This window comes from Amblyomma americanum, chromosome 8 (genome assembly GCF_052857255.1).
Source record: "Amblyomma americanum isolate KBUSLIRL-KWMA chromosome 8, ASM5285725v1, whole genome shotgun sequence".
In the NCBI taxonomy this organism is placed as follows: Eukaryota; Metazoa; Arthropoda; class Arachnida; order Ixodida; family Ixodidae; genus Amblyomma; species Amblyomma americanum.
In genome coordinates this window covers 14715331-14739771 of record NC_135504.1, presented here as the reverse complement: position 1 = coordinate 14739771, position 24441 = coordinate 14715331, and the positions used below count along the sequence as shown (strand labels likewise).

Genomic DNA, 24441 nt, shown 5'->3' with positions numbered 1-24441 from the left:
AATAAATATTTCCCCAAAATGTCTAGTGTTGAGAAAGGGCTAGCAAATATTCCTTGCACTCCTATTTTTAACTAATCAAAATCTGCTGTAAATAAAGTCGATATTTTTTTTTCCTCGCACCGTGTGGCAACTTATGTCTTACTATTTGCAGCTTACACTATGATGGCTGTTAGAAGAGACTTTCGAAGGCCGCTTGCCCTAGCGCTTCCCGTTCTTGCGGGGATGCTGGCGCCGATGACAGCTGCACAAGCAAAAGGTAAACACTGGCCGTCTCCAAATAGTCGGCCTGCCCATTGTATGACAGGCATCTTAGTGGCGCGAATGAGGGTCAACCACCTTTAGTCGCACACAAAAGTGCGTAGTATTGCGCGAGAATAATTCGAAATATTTTTCAGCAGAGAGGCATCAGTGAGTGCGCCTGCGCATGCGCTCATAAATGGCCTTTATATTAAAGGAACTGGAACCAAGTGCTTTGATAGTTTGCGCTCTAGAACGAGTCGCCTTTCCAAATGCTTTATTTTCACAGTGAAGTTGCTTAAAAGAGCGTTGGCTAAGTGAACACTTAATGTCGCCACCGCTGAGACTGTGCGCCATAGCGTACGTCAGCGTCGGTGTTTAAATGATTCCGTCCCTCAAGTAGAGAGTTTAATACCATAGTATGCATTTTGTATAACTTGTAGGTTGCTAAATTTATTTTTGCGCTAACCTTAATACCATTCGTTGCGATTGACTTTATCAGCTGTCCATAACTTACATTGAAGCACGTTTTTTAAAGGTGCTATTTAATATAAAGGTAACCATCGCGAGAATTTGTTTCAAGGTGGTTAGAGATGTTTTAAGATATTGTTCAAATTTATTAACGTTTACGGGTTCTACAATTAGTGCTAGGTTAATAGTTATGAAATGGTACAATAGATTGCTAGTTCATTTCTTACAAGGCAGATTACGCAAATTTCATCGAGTTTTACTCCGAGAGAGACCATTCTTTGAGGATTGATACACACGCAGAAGCTTTTTTTCTGAGGCTATTGCGTGCAGAAAGTTACTGTTGCTTCGATGAGGTCAGTGCTGCAACACTTTAAACATTAACTCAAATGGACGCCGTGAAAATATCCTGACGCGCAGAAGACGTGCCCTACTATGTCTTTCTCTTGCTACTCTTCGATGCTTGGTGAAGACGTGATAGGAGGAATCAATGAAGCGATGGAAAGGCGTTTAAGCGCAAAGGTGTGGGTTGCGGTTTTATTAATGACCGCAAGGAAGAGGGGTTCTGTTGCGAGGAAAATAAATGTGAACAAAGCGGCACCTATGCTCTCCTCTGTCCTCATTTATTCATTTTTGCACCTGCAGTCGATATTTCAGCAAAGTACACAGTTTTCTTGAGATTCTCTGACAGATGTAAACGTGACACTTATGCATCGTGGGTGAGTCCTTGAAGGCCATCTTGGAAGTATTCAGATATGGGCTTGTTTGATAATGCGGTGAGAGGCACCTTTCAGGTTCACTACCCGAAAAAGTTACAGTGGTCTTTTACTGAACTCCTCAAAAATGTACTGAACTCCGCAAAAAGAGTAAATTTTCATTAATTGTCCAGAAACATTGGGACGGAAAGGTTCATCGAGAAGCACGTTAGCTGAAATTTCTTCTATAACTATCAAAAACCTTCATTGTCGCTAAGTAACAGGCCAGAATAATTTCACCGTAGTAGTGTGCTTCCTATTTTTGTTTCTGCGACCGCAGAAGCATTGCGAGGTGCTAAGTTTGTTGAAGCTACATCTGCGACTCAACAGGCCGAGTTCTCCCTGTTGATTGCTGACAGCAGCGGCACTCATGAAACTAGAGGAAAAGCCATGGCGTTTCATGTAAAAGTTAGGCCCACATTGCGCAAGCGAAACTGCGAAGCGCTTAAAATCTCCACCCGCAGCTGTAGTTGAAGGCCAGCGGGCCTGCAATTGACACTGAAGGAAAAAATAACAACAAAAGTTCGCGCGTCGTGCCTGCCTCCAATGCGGCAGCAGTAGCAGCCAATCCCTGTGCAAAGCTCCGATTAGAGACCCTGTCGAGGAGGAAGTAAGAAAGTCAGCGTTGGGACGTAAAGGTTCAAAGCATGGCCATATTAGATAGTTTTAGCATAGCTCGTATCACTACCTCTACCGCTTACCCTATACCGCGCCCTCCAACTGCATACTCGCATGTCGCTCAGAGGGCCCCAGATGGCGCCACGTTCCCGTCAACAGCGCGCCTTCCCGCCGCGCTGGGAGCAATTAGCGATTGCTCAGTGGCGGGGTGCGCTAGGCGGCAAGCGGTAACGGTACGCGTTATGCTAAATGTATCTACTGTCCACATGACGGTACTTGAAGTCGAAGTCCTGTCATGTTTTAACAGCTGTTCTCCGCGTACCCCAACGATTCTGCTATTGCGTCTACTATTCAGTCGATAGCCCTTATATCCATCTATGGCGATCTCGGTGTCGTTGTACATTTCTAAAAGTATGTCACTAGATTATTTTGCTATACCAGCAGCGTCACGTCCTTTATTTCAGAAATAATTTTTTTTCATTCATTTTTTTTAGAAAATTCACGAGATTCAATGCTCTCTGCAGCTGATTGCTGTGCCTCTGTGTTTACTCCACCCGGGCCTTTCTGGTTCATTGCGGCCCTTGTGCGCAGGTGACGGCAGCCTCAGTTCACCACAGCCCTCATTGGAGTTCAAAACTCCCCACGCGCCCTCTAACCGTGGCTTTCGAGGAATCGTCCTCTTTATGCACCGGATTTTCGGCGAAATGCTGCTGCCCACGGAGGACCCCGCACACCGTGAGTGGGAGATATATGCGCTGTGGCATATCAGAACAAGAGAGATCTCAAAGCAGATAGGAAATTTCCACTCATAATCCTGGCAGTTTCACTTACCGGAGGGTAAATGCAGGTGATATAGAAACATATTTTCTGAGTCAGCTTTCGTAATTTTCTGCCGCCTTTTTTTCTTTACACATTTTTTACACACACTGAACATCCGAGGTGGCTTGACATTGTACTAATGATCGAGTACTGGACCACTCAAAGCGCCAGAATTTAATGTGGGCACTATGCAGATTTCAATAATCCGCGTTTTTAAACATGCCTGATTAGAATCCAACTTGAAGGGCATGCTTGCAAATTAAACAAAATGAATAGTTTATATATTGTTCTATTCGATTCGCCGAACGAATCAAATAGCCCGTGTTATAAATCATGTGAACGGAATAGAATTGGTTATTGAATTCTTGAATACTTGTCGAATAATTAGGTTCTATTCGGTCCTGCCGTATTCTTTTTCCGCAATTAATTCAGGAACAGAGACGCCACCCGCCGCGTCCATGTTGCCGCGTCCGGCATGCGCTGCATGGGGCGTTCAGTGGCGCGATGCGGTGCTTTCGCGTGGAAGTGTTCATACATTCATTCATCAGAGATGGACGACGGGGCAGGGACCAAGCAGGTTCAATAAACCCGGCCGGCTTTGGTGACCGTCCTTTGAGGCGTTATACCATACGTAGCTCTCACTCGTCTTCCATATGGTTGGTTCTTGATGGTTAATTCGGGATTCTTTATGGCTAATGTTGCATGAAAGCACGCATTCCTCTTGATTTAGCTGTAAGTTATGCACCTCCAATACACAGATATTCCAAGCGGCTAACAATACCCATGGTACTTCTTGCCAGGTGTTTAAGGAAAGCTACAGATCAGACTACACTTACTGCATTTAGCCACCTTTATTGACAGGTAACATTAACGGGAATGTGTTACTCTCTTTTGCTTTGCTGCAGTCATACGTGAGCTGCAGTCGGCCGTCCGGGTAAGCTGCATTATTCCTCATGATTTCCTTCCTTTCTTTATGTACCCTGAGCGGCTGTCGTTGCGGAGTTGTCTGAACGCGAGAACGCTTTATTTGCGCTTTGAGCCGTCACCCATTTGTGGGCACGTGTGGGACGTTCAAATTCAAGCTCACAAGTTGGAAAATTCAACGTACATAAAGGCTTAAAAATGCAGTCACAAATCTTCATATTTTCGTTATAACTAGAAATTTTCATGACTTAGGAAAAGAGCAGAGTTGACGTGCTCATACGAGGCCATACGTCTCTACTAAATCTTGCTTTTTTGGAGACAATGCGATTGAAACATACTTTTTAATGGCTTTAGACGCTGTATGAATTTTGGACAAAGTTGATGATTTCAAAAATGATTAACTTCTTCAAACAAAAAAAAAAGCACAGGAATCTTTCACTTCGTTTCTGAGGTACGACAGTTCGCTGAGCTGACTCGTACGCATTACGAAACCATCCATTCACAGCACTTGAAACAGGATTAGAAAGATGATTTAAAAGCGTTGTTTAACTCCAGTCTAGAATTGAACACATCCAATAGATCGCTGAAATTCTTGAAGCAAAAGAAAATGAAATGAAGCGATTGACTTGTAACAGCCGGAATTTTGGGTACAATTCAGAAGATTTTCTTTTTCGCGGTGCAGACATTATAGCTGTAGTAAATGTCCCCATAAAACCAAACTTGACCCAACATGACGTTCGGGTTCTGCAAATTATAACAAAAAATTCACGCATTTAAACTTGTCTGAAATTCTATGATGGTATCCGGGCAGTCTACTATTTATTCTTTTTTTATTCACGGCAGTACCTTCAAGCCCCGAAGACGTTAGAGAAGAAAGTGGCACTTGCAAAGGTAAGAAGTAACTGCTCAAAGCGGCAATGGGGAAAATATCAAGGGTAGTTTTTATTGTAGCTTTACAATTTAATATTTAGCGCTCTGTTCAAGACAGGTCGCTTATTGCTATGAGTGCAGAAGACAAAATGTTCCACTAAGTACATAACTTTTTGGATCGAACCCGACCGCGGCGGCTGCGTTTTTATGGCGGCAAAACGCTGATGCGCCCGTGTGCTGTGCGATGTCAGTGCACGTTAAAGATCCCCAGGTGGTCGAAATTATTCCGGAGCTCTCCACTACGGCACCTCTTTCTCCCTTTCTTCCTTCACTCCCTCCTTTATCGCTTCCCTTACGGCGCGGTTCAGGTGTCCAACGATACATGAGACAGATACTGCGCCATTTCCTTTCCCCCAAAACCAATTATTTTTATTTGGTTTTAAAAAATAAACAAAATCAAGGAGGTGTGACGAATACGTATCTCATGGCAATGATCAACACGTTAAGCTGCATATGATTATTGAGAAAGTTATTTTTATATTGTTTATTATGCTGGAAAAACCATAGAATATGTCCAATGTTTGCACCTCAAGGTAAATGAACATAAAAACTGTTTTAATGAATATAAAACTGGGTAGCAGCGCATAGGTAGCTTGTTTATAGTCTAGTACTTAAAGCAAAATCAGAAAGTGTTAGCTGCGCTGATCCGTACTGTGTCCGAAATACAAACCCTACCGAAAAGACAACAGAAAAAGTGCGGTCGTTACAAGAACTTTTTCTGTAGTGTTTTGAGACCTGACAGCAGGAATTCATGTAGTAACAGCCGGATTTTCTGTAGTATTGAGCAGTCTTCTGTTGTAACGAAATAGCCAGTTTTGTCGTACCAACAGACAACTTCGCAATACTTCGCAAGAATGTTGTAGTTTGTGACCGACATATTGCGCGAGATTACATGATGTTTCGCGAAGAGCAAGAGTAAGCATTGTATATTTCATTTTAAATGGTTTGTTTCACTTCTCATTGACACCCTTTCGTCACGTCACCGTCTTGGTGTAGACCCTCTCTAAGATTAAAACACCTCATTTCTTCTAAGCTAGTCATAATCCCCGACATACAGACACACATACGCGTAGAGCCCTTCGCAGAGGCAGTCGCACAGCACGTGAGCGTCTTACGCCTATGCTTCGATTCAAATGCGGCGTGTCGATGAAGCCGAGATCCATTGAAGCCTGTGTAATTAGTTTGTTTCGAAAAAAAAATGGCGCAGTAACTGTCTTACTTCTCTGTGGACACTTCAACCGCGTCGTTAAGGAAGGAAGGTGAGAACGAAAGACGAAAGAGAGGAAGCGGTGTCACTTTGAACGGTTCTGGAATAATTTCGACCATCTGGGAATCTTTAACGTTGATGACATTGCACAGCACACGGGTGCCTTTTGCGTTTCTCCTCCATCTAAACGTCCAATGGCAACGAATGTTCAAAAGGCAGGGGCAGGTGCTGCGTAGCTCAACGAGGTAATCCTATTGAGGGAGGAGTTATGCGCATACTGAGTTCCCAGTTATGACATACTACACCAAACGCTAGCATTGCTAAGTAACTAATTATCCAGCAACAAATTAACCAATTAACTAATCGTCAATCAGTAATTAGCTAAATAAATATAACCAGATAAATAGTTAACTAATTATTATTAAACTGCACGTGAGGACACTTCTCTGCTTACGTGCAGGAATGCGAAAGCATGTGTTTTAGGCAAAGAAAAAGTTTTTGAGGAAAGGACGGAGTAGCTCTCAGATCTCGAAATCTCGGCGGACACCTAAACTACGTTTGATTGACAGGTATAGTGTGACACTTTTCTGCAAACATTCCCCAGGTGAGTCGTGAGCCTATAAAGGGTTTCGCCTTAATATTTATTTTCTTTTGCCTTGCGTGAGAGCACCGCGCGTCACACGGAGGTGAAACGAAGACCCAGTTACGCTAGCCGAACTCTACAACATCCACCGAAAATTATCTGCTATCCAGGGACTTCATACCACAGCTGCTCGGCACTTTAATCGAAGCTACGAGTGCATTTCACTACGACGGCTTCCAGACCTGAACCACTGAATCGTTTCTTTTACAGCATACTTTTAATGGTCGTCGGCTTGTTTTTGTAGCTTCAACTCAACTGCGAGTTCGTCGTGAGACGGGTTCAAAAATAGGCTATGTGCTGCGAGGCTCAGCCTTTCAGGGGATATGGTCGGTGCAGTCCTTAAATATCTAAGTAGGAGGGATAGTCATGAGAGAAAGAGATAGTACGAATGCAGGGTGTTCATAGGCTGGCCTCTTCCGCAGGGCACAGACATTGCCTTCAGTTTGCTCCAGGACACAGATCGCGTCCTGGGGCTGGTGGCGCTATGCTCCTCTATGGCCGTTCTCATCCCCGTGGTTGCGTTGGGGATCCTCTGCGGACGCTTCCTGTGCGGAATCTGCGGCGGCGGAGTCCCGTCGGGCGAAAACCTGAACGTCGGAGATGGCGCCACGGGAAGGCGTTGTAGCATCGTTTTCTGCGTGCTGACAGGGCTGATGACGTAAGCGGTAGCTTCTCTCGCGGTAAAGAGGTTTGGTTGGCTCTTGTTGGTTTGACATTGGGGTGGTAAAAAATTGCACTGGTTTACAACATGCAACAAAAACGAAGTAACACTTAACACGGAAGCGTAAAGCAACTGGTTTCCTTCAAATCATTTATTAGTCTAAGTATTGTGCACTATCACGTACATGAATGTCCGCCTTGCTGTACAATCCAGCTGCATGGACCGCACCGACGTGTCTCTCACATTTTTTTGAATCAGTGAATGGTAAAATAAAGAAACTCTGCATACCATGTTTGCCAAAAGTAACGAGCCAACGGGGATTGCTTCCGAGCAACATAGTTTAGCTTTCATGGCACCTCTAGAGACTAAATGGTCTCGAGAAACGAGAAGAAGAGATATCCTTATGCCTGACTCAGATTTAGAGCTTAAGTAATGGCACAGCTGCCCTCTGCGCGGCTAAAGCCAAACTCCGTTGCCTGGTTATTTTTAACAAAGATGGTAGCTTACGTCCCAGGATTATCTAAGAAACTACCATTTGAACTACCGAGACGAAATTGCTGTACTTTGTTACCTATTGCACCTGTCATAAAGCAGCCTACCCGAGAGAAAGTTCCTGATCAAGGTGTTTGTGTGAAAAAACGGCAGCTGTTTGAGGTTTAGGCCAATCAAGCACGGACCCTATTATAGAAACGAAAAAGCGACAGACTGTAGTGAGTAGCTAATTAATGTATGACTGGAATGAGTAGAAAGTTAGGACGTCCGGATTCATAGCAGAAAAACGCATTTTAACTATTTGGGTAATAATCTGAGAGAGTAATGACTGCCTTGCTGTAAATCCACACCTCTTAACCATGTCATTGCTAATAATTCCCCTGGTTTTTTTTTTTCATTCGTGTGGCCATCGTGCACGACAGTGCAACGCTGCTCGAAGTATTACCCTCTATTTCTTTCCCCTTTCCAGCTTTACCTTACTTGGCGCATTCTTCACGAGGGAGCACATGTCTGTGGCTGTGCAAGGCGCCATTGGTCAGGCCAATTTTTTGGTGTCCACCCTGCCACTCGTCATCCGCAAAGACCTGCAGGTGCGTGGGACCATGAGAGGTCTGTTCAGGTCATTGACAAGGCCTGCTAACAGTTTCAGTAGAGAATGGTAGGGATTCGTAAGTCAACGCAAAACAAAAAATGGACAAGGGACATTAGGTGAGCCTCAGTTAGCTAGCCACCAGTTTTATATAATCATTTAGAAACCCTGTTGTCGAAACATTTGCTATCTCAGTGAGGCTTCCATTCAAGCCCTTCCCCATTTTTTTATTTGGTTGCATTGCGTTGTGTACAGAGCGATCGATAATGTTTGATAGTGCCAACAAGCAAATACCGAGAATACAGTCCTATTCCAGCTTCAGGTATAAGTATTATTTGGCAAGAAAGTTACGGCACCTATGTTTTTAGCAGCGGTCTAGTGTGTTGGTGTAAGTTTCTGTTTTAAGGAGAAGCTTCCTCAACAGCCTTCTGTGGGCACAGAGAAGCTGTATTTCCCTGAGCTGCCATTTATAGTCCGCCTACCATGTGTGCGGTGGCGTAGACTGTGGCGGTGAACGTCGCTTGTTAGTGACTGAAAAGAAAGAAAGCGAAATAAACACATGCCACCTACAGGAACGCTTTAAGGCGAGAAGCAAAAGGAGAATGCTTGTCCTGTTAGTTTTTTTACTCTTGGTTTTCTTAGCTTCGTTTTTGGTTTGGTTTGGTTTTTTGTGGGTTTAACGTCCCAAAGCGACTCAGGCTATGAGAGACGCCGTAGTGAAGGTGTCCGGAAATTTCGACCACCTGGGGTTCCTTAACGTGCACTGACATCGCACAGTACACGGGCCTCTAGAATTTTGCCTCGATTGAAATTCGACCGCCGCGGTCGGGATTGAATCCGCGTCTTTCGTGCCAGCAACCGAGCGCTATAACCACTCAGCCACCGTGGCGGCTCTTAGCTTCGTAATCAGATTACGTGACTAGGCAGACCACTCTTTGCGTGTTCCATGCAGCACAAACAAGAACTCAGATCATCTTCCTGTCCCTTCCGGCACACCACAGGACAGCCTCTTCGCTCTGGGGTTTTTTTTTATATTGTGGTGAAGTTCATTTTCACTTTTTAATCCAGGGTGGTGTCTGAGTTTAAGACTGCCTGTGGTATCTCCCATACACTTTTAGAGAAGGCTTATAAAAATGCTTGCGACTTCAAGTACATATGGAAAGGTCAAAACATATGTCATAAATAACTTCGTTGCAGGTTATCCGCAAAAGGAAGCATAAACAAAATAATACCTAACAGAAACACGCTACTAGTAATAGCGTTAAAAAATAATCATGGAACTGTGTTTGATACATCACGCTGTAAATTTCTCCACTGTTAAAAACGGTACAATGTCATAAATACAGTATATCACTCCATAAGAGCATATGAATAAAATGAAATTTCGTGGCTTTTCTAGATGACCGTTTGTGATGGGATCGTTTGTATTGAACTATGTAGTTTATTCTAAAATAAATACCCGTATGTAGAGTGTAAACATACCGTAATGTGTGCTGATTTTTCGATATAAAATGCTACCTTTTAGGAAATTATCCGTACTTTCAGAATCTCCTCGACACTGCTGTAAGTTTAGAGACTCGCCAGTTTAGAAACTCGCCATCTTAAAACCGCGCTCTAGAGTAAACCTACTAATTGACACCAATAGTTGGATTTCATTTTTTATTACGATGGACACTGTAAGCAAGGCAAATGTGCAGGGCTGACAACGCGCTTTGGAACAATATGTAGCGATGATAGCATGTATTTTAGACAACTGAGCTCTTTAAATAATATCCTAATTTATAGGAAATTTATAGAAGAATGAGATTAGGGGAGGCGATGGGAGAAAGAGGAAAAATAGCGGGTAAAAATTGAAGACGCTCTCGATGAGAGACAAATTCAAAGAAGCAAAGCTTGCTTGGACATTGGACACGTGAGCCGGTCTTATCGGTCCTGCACGATTCATGTCACTTTCTTCAATGTGTCATATTTTACGCCATTCCTTTGACACATCACTTCACTCGAACACATCCGTCAAGTAATTTTTTCCGCCCATGACAGCAGAAAAAACAGTCTTCTGTTATCGTAGTGGAGAGCAGCTTTGGCGCTGCATTATGATTTATGTTCATTTGCTGTATTATTTGTTCTTTGCTGCTTTTCTAATTTTTTCCGGCCCCTGCTATGATCCTTTTAGAACCGCAGTAATGCATAAATAATGAAACTATTAAAAAAAACTTAGGAGTGGCCTTCTTTAGGTACCGGCGTGTTCTGACCTGACTGGCTCAAATAAGGTGAGAGCACCAGTGCTCCAACGACAATTGGGACAATTTTCCAGTTTCTTTGACTTCAAGAAAATAAAATTTTCTATAATGTTAAATGCATGCCTAATGTTTGGATGTCGTATAAAATTCTAGTTTTTATTTGCTACTTGCGCGCTGAACATTTAAGCCATAATGGAGTACTGTTACCTTCATCCACGCATTATTAACTCCGGAAAACATTAGTGTTACACGTCAAGCGGTTCCTCGCCGCCAAAACTCCTGCTATATGACAGATAAAATAGCCAAAATTTTTTGCTCAATATTACAGGATTTAGATGACCGCGTGGGTGCCAACTTTCAGGAACTGCAAGACGCCGTCATCACGAGAGCGAAAGGCAAGAACACCCAAAGGCCTCACTAGGCTAAATGGAACATGGTGCTATGTATCGGTGCGTTCTTAATCTCGTCCGCCCACCTAACTTTCTGCCGTCCCCTGCTACGCTTGCCTTCTCTTGGAATCCAATCCGTACCCTGAAGAACAAGCGGTTACCTTGCCTTCGCATTACATTCCCTGCCCAAGCCCATTTCTTTCTCTTCATTTCTCCTGGGATATCATTAACACACATTTGTTCCCTCCCCACTTTTCTCTCTTCAGGGCTCTTAACGTTACGCCTATCATCTTCTATAGCTCGCTGCGTTGTTCCTAACTTAAGCTGAACCCTTTTCGTTAGCCTTAATTGCTCCTTTTGGTCGGGGGTCCGTCCTTACCACGTGTATATGAAGAGTACATAAAGCTAATTTATAATTATTTTGTATTATTGTTATCAGCCATTTGCCTAACCATGTCCACTGCAGGGCAAAGTCTTCTCTTATATATCTCCAATTTACCCTGTCCTGCACCAACCGCGGCGTAGTATTCCTACTAACTTCCTAATCTCATCCACACACCTCAATTTCAGCGATCCCCTGCTAGGGTTGCCTGATTTGTAATCTACTCCGCAACCTTCAACGCCCATCTCTGATCTTGCCTTCGAATTACTTACAGTGCCATGCTGATACCTTCTTCGTTTCGACTAGGATTTCATAATGTTACTTTATCCGCTGTCCTACTCTGCTGTTTTCCCCTCTCTTTACGTTAGGCCCTTCATTTTTTTCCCCTTTCCTCGCTGCCTTGTCGTCAATTTAAGTTCAGCCCATTTCGTAGCCCCCGAGTTCCTGCCGATAGCTGAGTACCGCTAGCATACACCTCTTGAATAATTTCCTGTTGAGGCATTTAGTAAACTGGTATTTGTCACGGATGAGCGCCAGCAAAATACGCGTATTTCAACCCACTTTTCCAGTTATTTCACTCTCGCTGTCCGGATCTGTGGTCACTGCCGCATCAATTCATTTACCACTTCCAATTATTCGTAGGCTCATGTAATATTGCTGTGCTCTTCCAGTGCTATGGAACATTGCTTCAGTTTCCTGCATATTAATTGTTAGACCCAATGTTCGGTTTTGCCTGTCTAGGCCATCGATCATGGTTTTAAATTTGTACCCTCAGTTATTTAGGAAGGCGATATCATCAGTGAACTTAGAATTGTAAAGTAGTCTGAACAATTTTTTATCGTCAGTTTACTGGAGATATAAGTTATGCCCCTAACTCGTCGTCAGTTAGCACACACTCTCAGTTACCTGTCAGAGAGGCCGGCGATTTGAAAGCAAATAATTATCTATTGATGAATATAATCCTTGTGCTTTGAAAAGCCTCTCAGGAAAATTCCTAGCTATACCTTCTACTTTTTGCATGCTTCTCGTGGCACAATCCAGTCTGCGAGCACGAGGCGGCCACAGTCGTTGATGACCTGTTGAGGAACAATGGGATGTTGAGATTCCTTCGCACTACTGCTGAACGTAAGGACGCCTATTTATTTCATTTGTAGCTTGGTAACATGTTTTTTAGTCTCGTTGCTTGTTGTCATTGTTACCTAACAAGTACTAGATTAATCTCGTTACAACTCATTACAGGTACAACGGCCATTGTACAACGTTTGTGTTGGTGTCTTTCATAAATCCAGGTTGAGGGGAACAATTATCTTTTTTTAGAAAAAGCACGCCACAGAGGGCTTAGTAGAACATTTGAAACGAAAATAAGCTCTGGCTATTGTGGGCGACATGAACCTAATGTGCACGGCACCTGTGTTTAAGATTATAGCGCTCTCGAGAGGGTTGGGTCGTTTTACAGCTGGTGGTGATAGTACATCGTGCAGGTTGACTGTGAAATCGAGGGTTTGTTTTTAGGTTTAGACTTTTTAGGCTGAATTTTTTTACACTGAATGATATGCGTGCTACTGTTTGCTTCTGACATCTGCATGATTCTGTTTTCATGTATATGGTGTCTAAAAGTTCTCTACTTCTCTCCTTCGTCCAATGTCAAACTTTGTATTTTTTTCCTCTGTTGTGACACTTTGCGGTATGCCTTAAATTTTATATTTATATTATTCACGGACACCAACTGAATTGGGCAGTTTTTGTCTCCTACACCACGTTTTCCTCCTCAAACTTCACATAAATAGACAGCCATCATTGTCACCGCTGCAGGTCTACAGACAATCGAGCGAAAACTGGCTGACATACAGAAAGCAATCAGCGATTCTAAGATTGCCAGCGTCCGCCTCAAAATAGTCCCTGCTTCGGCGGCTCTGCAGTCGGCTGCACTATTCTGCTCGCCACCTTGTGACGCTCAGTTGAAGCAGGAGCTCACCGAAATGGCGCTCAAGTTGGATACCGACAACCTAGTACGTACAGCTGGCCAACACTCCGCACTCTCTACTGACGGTGCCTTTGAACTGGGCTACAGCAATCCACTGCGAACTCTCTATTGAAAACGCCTTTGCACCCGGTTACAGCAATCACCGAAGTGTCGTTGCTAGACTCTCTGAAGGACAGCGGGGCACTAGCGGTCTTAACTATAAATACCACTGCTCTTCGGGAATTAGCTTCATTGATAACATTAAGTATAGTTGGTTGTTCAAGGCTGAAGTAGATTGCAGACGCTGCATATTTTACAAGAAAAGACAGCAAGAGAAGGCAGGAAAGACGTTGAGCACGGGTAGGTCATTGTTAGGCGCACATACCTAACCGGGTTGAACATCATCTATGGCTTCTTTGATCTTCTTGGGAAAATATGCAGCGCCTGAAATTTACTTCAGCTTCGCTGATGCACTTCCTTCCCTTGTTTGTCCGTAGTCACTTGTTAAATATCCGAACAGAGTCATTGTGATTCATGTTCAGAAGGGAAGAAAAGAAAGTCTCTTAGTATGTCTAGTTTACTGGCTGCTTTCAGGAAGTAATCATTGTAAATAATTTAGAATCTGCTTGCACGCAGCCCATACTCATTAATTACCTGAGGTGCGCATGAATAACAAAACGCTCATCATAAAAAGCAGGCCTTTCACGGTATCCCATAGGCAACCATCTGCGCATGCCCAAGTGAAAAGCGTTGCGTATATGTACTTCCGCGACATTTTGACCGAATATGCCATAAAAATAGGTTTGGGAACAACCAAATTTGAGAAGCCGTGGTTACATAAGCAGAGTTTCGTACGGAATTGGCGATAGTGAGGGCACGTGGGATCGGAGCGGGTAATTCTACACACAAAAAATTGACTCGCCACACGCCACGGCAGTCACATAACCATGTGTATTCGCTGCTCCTAGTTAGTACAGCCGTTCAACACAACATCTGCTGAAGCTGCTTCATACCTGAAGTCACTGCGGTAAACAAATCGCGCGTACGTATATACGCATTCAAGCTCAGGGAGCGCGCTGATTTTCGGTGAACTAAATTCGACTGCTAGGAATTGTGAATGTTGTAGCGCAAAAAGGCCACATGATGGCATCAGCGCTTGAGTTCGGGCTACCTGGTTGTCCATGATTGCGAAATTGGCCCGAAAAACGGACGCACGTAACAGGACAGACAACATGAGCGCAGCAGAAAACTTTTTTTCTTATGTATTTATTGAGGCATTAAGCTTTTCAAAGTGAGCGGAAGAAAAAAAGTTAAGGTGGAATCATAGGAACTGAAACTTGGGCTGAATGATAAAAAGGAATAGAAAATGCACATCAGTATAGAGAACTGTTTGGCATGAAAAAGGGTTATAGGGTGCACTGCTCGTTAAAACCAAGTAATTCTTTACTTCAAAGGCTCTTGGTTTTAACATGGTGTGGTGTTTCTGACACTTCTGGGTTCTCCACGCACTGCAGCTGCTTTTCGTTGGTTCCTTTTCTCTTCACTGATAGTTTTTAGAATTGTGTCGCGTTAAGAATCTTAAAATGTATTGTCCAGAAAAAAAAATTAAATATCAAATCTACGAGCAGTCTCGGATTCAGAGACTGTAAAAACAGCGAGATAGGGCGGCTGTGGGCGTTTTTTGCAGTGCAAAACTGAACCGGAACGTGTGACTTACTCGATGTCCCTTTACTCCTGCTGGCCAAACTGGCAGTTTGGCTGCATTTGCTGTGGTTTTCAAACAATCGTACCCGGGAAAAAGAAGCACTCTGAACGTAACTCTCGATTCAGACTCCATGCTACCAACAGTTGGAGAACATGATTAAAGTCCACGAAGTATTCCGCGAAAGTGGTCCGGCCATGCTATTAATAAGCGCAATAATAAGCGATGTCATCTATAGCATGTTAATGTTTTGTGTCTGCACTCTTTGACAAGCATTCTAGCAACACCGGTCCTCGCTAGTGCTCCAAGTTTTCTCAACTCTTCACTTTCAGATCCCACCTCTTCAGAACGCCATGGATTTCAACGACGCTCTGCAAAGCCTCAACTTGGGAGATCACATTATCGATGTACGTGCAGTGTATTTTTATTTTTGCTTGAGTGGTGCTTTTCCCACTCGGAGAGCTCTCAACAGCACCAGTATACGTTTTATTCTTGTAATGCCACATTTACTCGCGCATAGGGCTACATATTTTTTTAATTGCGCTCTCGAGACTTTCCTCCTCAATGTACCAGTCATCGCGAGGGCACCACGCTAATCCGTAAATAAACAAAAAAGTTAAGCAAAGCACGACACCAATGATGTAACTGCGGAAAGCTATGCCTTCCGTCGCCTTCGTACAATCACAAAGTATAGCACTTGCTGCCACCGATGCTGGCCAAAGTACTAACACGTGTCTTCTTTTTCAAATTAGCCCCGCAAAACATTGCCAGATGATTCTAGGACTGAGGCACACATGGAGTCCGACCGCTCCTCCCGAGCCTCGACCATATAGTCATAATGAAACTCCACCCAGTAGTTTACCCCTGCGGTTAGTTAAGCTTCCCGATCATTAGTGACCACTTTTAGCACATTAGGCAGTTTTAGCATAGGTCGTGAGCAAAAGATTTGCATATGTATGAAAACTGTGGTGCGCATGCACAGTACGCTAACTAATCTTTAGCGGCCAGCGTATCCTAGCATTTGTCATAACATATTGTGTTTCGATATTAGCGGTTATTACGTGGCAAGCGTTCATAGCATGCAGGAACCCTGTCCTCCCAGCTGGGACCAAATACCATATACCATTTGCTTTAAAATAGCCCCTCTTCATTGATGCACCAGGGTTTAAGTATCAAGCAGTCGTTATTCGCTAGATAGGTTAGCAATTTATGGTCTCCCAAGCCTTAATTAGTACAGTATAATCTTGTATTTGGCGAGGACAACCGCAGAGGCAGTTCTCTAGCTTTATGCCGTCTCTCACGTTTTCTCATAGCAATTATTTTGTTGTTTCAAAAAAGAAATGGGTGTTAATACATTAATATTATTCAATAATCATTGAGAGAATGGTTACTCTGACCAAGCTAAAATGTGCTTTTTTTAATGTCGCTAGATGGAGCCACAGTGTTTTAGGCTCTTTAGAACTGTTGTTGTGGCACGCTGAACTAAAATGTCATTGACAACGTACTGCAGTGCAACACAACGGCTTTCAGTGCGGAAATGCAGGAGTTCACAGTTACGGCTGCGGAGGAACAGGTAAGAGGGATAACTTCGGCAGAGAGAAAGCTGGGAAGATTAAAGAACGCACTAGAGTTAACGATGTCGCCGAAGAATATGAGGAGGAAAAATTATCGTGCACTTGTACCACAAATAAAACCTGTGGTCTGATAGGGAAAAAGAATGGATTTCAGAGGAAACCAATTTTGCTCGAGCAGGGCTGGGCGAGCTTTTTCCAACTACAGAATTGTCTGAGAGCTCTATAGCCTTTCTTTGTGACTGTATGGCTGGGTTTCAATACGTACATTCTCCCTCATTTCAAACCTTATCTAGCGTAGGGCATTCCACTCAGCGCAACTGAATAAACACTGGGATAAAAGAAAGTATTTATTTTTGTTTAAGGCATGTTTCCAACAAACAGTTTTGCAACAACTTTGCTTCATACTTTTTTGCGGGGCAGAGAAGCTGTCATAAGAGAGCTTTTACTATGGGCACTCTTCAATTATTTACTGCATGGTGACAAAATAAACATTATTTTTCATACTGACTAAACACATGTGCTATAATAATAATAATTGGTTTTTGGGGAAAGGAAATGGCGCAGTATCGGTCTCATATATTTTTGGACACCTGAACCGCGCCGTAAGGGAAAGGATAAAAGAGGGAGTGAAAGAAGAAAGGAAGAAAAGGTGCCGTAGTGGAGGGCTCCGGAATAATTTCGACCACCCGGGGATCTTTAACGTGCACTGACATCGCACAGCACACGGGCGCCTTAGCGTTTTTCCTCCATAAAAACGCAGCCGCCGCGGTCGGGTTCGAACCCGGGAACTCCGGATCAGTAGTCGAGCGCCCTAACCACTGAGCCACCGCGGCGGGGCAAACACATGTGCTGCAATACCGCCGTTAATTTATTCCAGGCTGAAGCCTGTAATCTGATAAAGGCTGTGATAACTGATTCAGCATTATTCATACAAAACAGTCTTCATTCTCTATGTCAGTGCAGTCCCACTGAATATGTAGATGTAATGAAATATCTCGGTGTACATTTTAACTGTGGTCTGAACTGACAATATCATCGAGGCTGTTGTTTGCCGGCGACTAGGGAGTTTGAGAGGGGTTTTATTTAACGGAAAGGCGTTAGCTCCACTGCAGGGAAAAAAATATTGCGCATTTTCAAGCGCCCCGCCGCGGTGGCTCAGTGGTTAGGGCGCTCGACTACTGATCCGGAGTTCCCGGGTTCGAACCCGACCGCAGCGGCTGCGTTTCTATGGAGGAAAAACGCTGAGGCGCCCGTGTGCTGTGCGATGTCAGTGCACGTTAAAGATCCCCAGGTGGTCGAAATTATTCCGGAGCCCTCCACTACTGCACCTATTCTTCCTTTCTTTCACTCCCTCCTTTATCCCTTCCCTTACAGCGCGGTTCAGGTGTCCAAAGATATATGAGACAGTTACTGCGCCATTTCCTTTCCCCAAAAACCAATTATTAATTATTATTATTTTCAAGCATATAGTTTGTTGGTGTATGGAATCACTGCCTTTTCACACGGTCGTGCTCGTTGCAAGGACCAAACAAATAGGATATTGAAAAGTATTCTAAAGAGCATTGCCTATAATTCTATAGCCCTTAGTGAGAATTTATTTGGTCCTTAGGTTCGCTTTCTTTTCGATAACGTTTCAAGCAAACAATTACCTTAATATGTTCTTGAAACGTATAATTTAAAACAATATATGCGGCTCCCAAAGTGCTACGCAACACACAACGTTATGTTGTACAGCATAGCTTTAACAGGTATTGTAAAGGGAAGAATTTGCCTATATGTCGAAAATTTTCAATGGCCTTCCGTATGAGTACCTCTCAACGACTCTAAATATAAGGTGAAGACGTTGATACAGTAATTTTGTTAGTTTCTTTTTTATTCTCGGTTTTGTGTTAGTTCTGTGCTGCGATGGTAGTCATTGTATGCTTTTCGCGCGGTTATTAATACTGTCTTTTTTTTCAAGTCTAGACGATTATCGATACGTTTGTTGTGTTTTAATATTTGCTACCTTATGTCCATTTGTGTGTTTCTTGTGTCTGTCGCTGACTTGTGCTTATAGTACTTCCCGTGCAATCAATGACTAGATTGTTATCCTGCTTTCATGTTTTTAGTTTCACATTCTTTATTTCTTGTGACCAAATTGATATCTAACATTTTCTGCAACATTTTTTCTCGTTGTTTTCATAAAGCCAATCTTTGAATTTTTTTGCTTGTTTTCTCTGTTTCCGCTGATTTTGCTGATCCTAGTCCCCCAAACCATTTTTGTCTTCGATAGGCCTGTAATTGAAGATTTCACAAAATTGGCAATAAATTATTATTGTTGTTATTACTATTTCAGATTCCTAGCCCTGATCTTCTGACAAACACAATCTCTGGCTTAGCGGACGGTTAGTACACCTAGTTCTTCATTTTTATCTACTCTTTACATTAAATGTAGAAAATGCTTTTTTAAGTGTGAATAATGGCAGCGTCATGTGGTCAACTAAGCTCCTATGCAGAGTATACGGTGGGTGTACGGCAGAATTTTCCGCCATCGTAGTGCGAGAGAAAGCACTGTTTAGTGGACTGTACCGTGTAACAAGAGAAAGCATGTTTTTTCAAAGAATGCTAATGTTATTTGCGCCTACTTCGATGTTACGCAGCTTTCAGGAAGGCCTTGGGGGACTACCGACGAAACATAGGAAAAGTTCTGGTGGAAACGCGGTTGAAAGTGAAGCAGCAAGGCCAAGAATTGCTCGACGTCCTGGTGAAGTTCGAGCAAAATGCCACCGGCTCGGTAAATCGAACGGTGACGTTGTACCAGTTCATCCTGGGCGTGCTACTCGCCGCTATGGCCGCCATTGTCCTCCAGTACATCGCTGGTGAGCGGATGCCGAAGGAACACTGAACATTGTCCGCACTATTGAGCTTCCCACAATTGCGTTTACTCCGCTGAGCTGTTGATTGTTTTGCTAATAAGGGAGTAATTACTCATTGGCACACACCCAATTACAGCCATACGGCTACAAAGGAAAGCTGTACAGATTTCTCAGAAACTTCGTAGTTAAAGAAAAATTCGTCCTGGTAAGTGGTTCGAACCAGGGACCACCGCTTCAGTGGAGCAGTCGCTGTACCAACTGAGCTAAATGGGACGGCAAGCTTTGATGATTTTCGAACATGCGATTTCCGCGAGACGACACAATTGAGGGTCACGTGCTTGGCTGGGATTACTCTCTGCCCAACAGCTCTTTTTTCGTTGACGTTACGGCGTAGCAACAGGGGAGGTGTGCGCGACGCGTGGGTGGTGCATTCACGTGGAGCGCTTGCTCGGGTGACCTCAGTGCACTGGTCACATGAGGAACAGAGCTCTGAGGCGCCTCACCATGTGGGAACTCGTGCTCCTACGCCAACGGGGACAAATACAAAGGAAGTGACTTACTATTAGTTTCGTTATTAAAACTAAACGGCTGTGTACTTAATGTGACCAAAGTATTGAAGCCAATCGTGAATGGGTTTATGTTCGTGGGTTTGGTAATTTATATAACGCATCATTTGTCTCATTTGTGATCAATAGGATACACTATAGAGAAGCCGATGACTTGTCAATATATTCATAGTGTAACCGCGCGAACGACAAGGGAGAAAGAAAGGAACAGATAGGACGGAGCGTGGTTATTACTTGGTCCCTTGTCGCTACCTTCGCCGTAGTTGCATGAAGGACGCTCGTCTACGATGACGCGATCCCGTCCCAAGCAGCACAAGTGATTGGCCCAATATTGGAAATGATTGGTTTTACACTGGTCCTTTGTGGGCCACCCATTGCCAATGCATTCTCAATATTGGGCTGATTATCTGTGCTGCTTGGGACGGGATCGCGCCGCTTTGTGCCTTCGTCGTCAATAGGTTAGGCACATGGGAGCACCGAGGCGCACTTAAAGGCCTCTCGGGAAGACGGCCTGAAAATCGTCATCATTATAGAAAGTTTTATTTGCGCTTTGCCAATCGACTTCCTGCCATTTGTTCTCACTGTATCAAGGCTTCACTCTCGAAAGCATTCCAACTCAGTTGAGAAAACATCAAAACGAGTGTAGAGAGTGCAGTGTACAAAACTGTACTACAAGCGAACAGTACACCCTGATGCACGCATTTTGCTGACCACAATAAGGACATAGAACCGGGATGAACTCGAACATAACTGCGGAGAGCTAATAAATGCTGATGGCGAACGCAAGAGAACGCATTCCCGTATTTCATTGGTTAACCATGAAGTATTCCTAGAAAACATCGCCAAACTCTCTGTGCAGTGCGTCATCACTTTGCTGATAATTTTGGGAACTAGCACCGCTGATGATTTCCCGCACCATTCGGCTAAGCACTCGTCCCATTTTGGTAGAAAATACAAGGACGTTGAAGTGGAGAGCGTTTACCAAAGGATCAAGCCTATATAAAGCGAAAGCCATAAAAACGGAAAGTAAATGTCGCAGATAAGCCCATTCAGTTACTTACAAGCTCCATCGTGGCCACAAAAGCACTTCATAGATATTTTACTCCTATCGGGTGCGCTGCACTTAAACACTAAAAATATTCGGCTCGATCGCTTCATTGGACATCTGGAGGGGCTGCGGCCGCAGCATCATTGCATTGTTTTGATGTGCTTTCAGGACAGGCTGGCAAGTACTGCCAACTTTAATTTGGAGTGTGTCTCTCAGCTGTCCCCATGTGCATGATCGAAGAAATGTAACGTTGTGAAAGATTAAGAATTATACTGGAAGAGCAAATGGAATGTACATATTTCCCAACCTGTCTTTGGTATTTAATCGTTTTCCGGCGACTTAACCTTGATGAATTCGCGCCCTGTCTTGTTTTTGGGCAGCCATCTACTCCGGCCTGCGAAGAGTCAAGCGGGGCTTCTGCGGCCTCTACATGGCCAGCTGGATGCTATCGATGGCAGTGGTGCTCTTTCAGCTGCTCTTCCCCATCGCGCTGCTGGTGTCCACTGCCTCCTTGGCCGTAGGCACAGTCTTCGACCGGTTCCTCTGTTTCCCGGCGCAGCATCCCGGCTCGCCAGCTTCTCTGGTTATTATCGACTTCCTTCTCACCAAAACCATGGAACAGGTAATTTATTCACTCATGTCATCTCTTAGTCGCTCAGTTATGACCACAGAGCAGCGCCTTCTTCTGAAGGCACTCTACAATTCTGTGACGCTCTTAGATTGGATGTCACATGCTTGTTGAATTGCTTGCGCAGAAGATGATGTTCTGCGACATATTGCGTTGGTTGACAAACGACAACAGCCAAAGCAAGGTGCATGTACTGCGCTTGTTTACCGGCTTGCAATTATCCTGCTGATTGCTGTCGAGAGAGAATGTGCTCGTGTGAGCAGACCTGGCTGATATCACCAGCTCCAGCCTGCTTATCGAGAGCGGACTATTCCAGTAACCAAAGAAATACGTCCGTATATATCATATTTTAGGCGCAGCACTCCCGTAGGCTATAAAAGAGATTGAAAAGTTCTGGCTCCTTGAAATAAAAATGTAGACGCTCAGGTCCCGCTCTCTGTTTAAGCGAGGAAGTGAACAAAATTCGTCTACCGCGCCCCCTTTTTCAAAAAAGTGTCACTTCGTAACGCGGGAAGTGGGGTCGATCGCTATGCGTCACACAGTGGCGCACGTGCGACGTGACACTCTTTGTCCCGCCCGCGCTCAGGCGCTCCCAGCTGCTCGCTGCTCCAGGGCGCAGGGGCGAGTGATGGTCACGTGGCACGTGCTTGCACGGAGAGACTTGCACTGGACGTTGCTTCGCGCTCGCTGAAAGTGCGCGCGTTTCCAAAATAGGCCCGCCACGGTGAAGGCGTTAGTCTAGAGCTCCTGAGGTAATTGCGCTCAAAGTTCTGATATGATACCACTATTGCTAAGGAGCGGCTACAATTTTTCGCCTGCCGGGAGGTGCCTAAATGAAATAGTTAAAAAGTTGACTGTTGAAAACAATTTAAGTATTCTAGTGGATAACATGACTCATGAGTTTTATTTTGTTCTCCAACGCTGGTACTATAACCCCGCAAAAGCCATCTCTATATTTGAAATACGCTATTAAAAATTCTGGTTCACCAGCGGCGAAACAACGACTATATGAATTTCATTCATTAAGTTAGAAATTCACTTCAAGTAATATTATCTTGATTTTAAATTTCTAGGCTTTTCAATCTAAAATATTTTTTGCATTTCATGTGAAAGGCTATCGTCGTAATACACGCTTTATCTGTCGAAACTAGAGATCCTCGGGCTTGTAACAGGCTGTTCCCTTGCGCAACTAATAAGCTTTCTTTTATAAAACGGCTTTGCCGGCGAACGTCACATGAAATAAGATATTTGTCTGGGCTAGTCACATGAAACTATGCAATATTCTTCAGGCGCGTGCCGTAGGGCGTCGTCACGTCACGGTGAATGCCGGTGCATTGCTGACGGCACCAACTCTGGCGCAAAACGCCAGCAGCGCTCAGCCCGTGAACAGCAGCTGGAAGCAGAACATCTCCATCGACAAATGCTGGGACAACACTGAAGAGGACACCAACAAGAAGACACGCACCGGCAGCGAGGCTACGTCACCAATGTCTCAGCAGCGAATGGAACAATATGTCTCGAGTGTTACGTCCCCAGATGAAGGGGAGCGCTGGCGTTTGTATCAGGAGGTGGGAAAAGGAGCAACGGCGACAAATCCGCACACCGGTCTTAGCGAGCAGAACTTGAACCTCACTACTAGATCGGGAGGACATCTGGACCACACTATCTCCGCAGCGTCAACGCTCACAGGCACAGTGAAGCACGGCACCGATGTCCCAATGCTTTCCAAAGGTTTCACAAAGTTCGCACCCAAGAAGTTGCTGCAGATTGGAAAACGCTTCGCGAAGTGCTCCGTGGACCACCTGTCGTTCTGGAATCTTCTTGGCGACGGCCTGACGCTTAGTATCGCTCGCCGGTTATTGAAAGCCAGACGGAATCAACTATTAGGATTGATCGAAAACAGGCCGCTTCCCACGTTGGAGGGCCTGGAACAGCTGTCCGGAGGCGGGCGTTTACGGCAGCTTCATACTGAGCTCAAGAACAAGCTCTCCATAAGCCCGGACGTGAAGAACAGCCTCCGGAAGGTTGCGGACTCGGCCGGCATCACACCAGCTATCTTCAGTCAGCTGGCGGAAGCGGTGAGTGGGGAAGATTGTGCCGAATCAGTCGATGCCAATGTTGAAAAAGCACAAGGCGAAAGCGTCAGCCTGTTACCAAATCTGGACACAAAAACTTGCTGTATACTAAGCATTTTCACCAATACCTGGGCCAAAACGATGACGCCACTTTTTGGAGCGTTCGTCAGCGTACTTTGCCATTCCCGCGTTTTTGTTGACGGTCATGTTGGCGACAGTTCCCTCTCCCCTGCTATGCAAACACCGACGATCGGCAAGGGCAGCTCGTATCCACCGATCAATAATAACCGGGAATTGGCCAAACACTCGTTCGTTCCAGACTGCATTAATTGGCCAGAACTACAGGATTTATGCTTTTAGCTGCTAGTCTTTGAAGAAACAATTCCGCAAGCAGGGCAGTGCCGCATTCCTTCACAGTTATAGAGCTGCTTTATATCTTTCTATTTCCGCCATATTCAGCCTTTTTAGCGTAAGCAATTGCGTCAGCATTCATTGCTAACTCGTTCCGACCACGCAGACAGCTGCGTACGCAAGAATGAGCACTTATGGCGGTTGGAGTATGCATTGTACAAAAAAGTTTGTACAAAATAATATTAATTACATTTCATGAGGCGTGACCTGTAATTTACCTAAAACTTAACGTATTTTCTTTTACTGTCAGAGAGATACCAGATAA

The 24441-nt window shown here is 44.3% G+C and overlaps 1 protein-coding gene across 3 annotated transcripts in view; it reads right to left on the bottom strand.

Annotated features, from left to right (window-relative positions):
• Positions 1 to 21284, bottom strand: part of LOC144100077 (uncharacterized) — a 276109-nt gene extending 254825 nt beyond the window's left edge. For all 3 annotated transcript variants that reach the window (XM_077633118.1, XM_077633119.1, XM_077633120.1), the window contains exon 1: positions 21281 to 21284. The gene's annotated coding sequence lies outside the window, so the exon portion shown is untranslated. The remainder of the gene's footprint in view (positions 1 to 21280) is intronic.
• Between the last annotated feature and the right edge of the window lie 3157 nt (positions 21285 to 24441).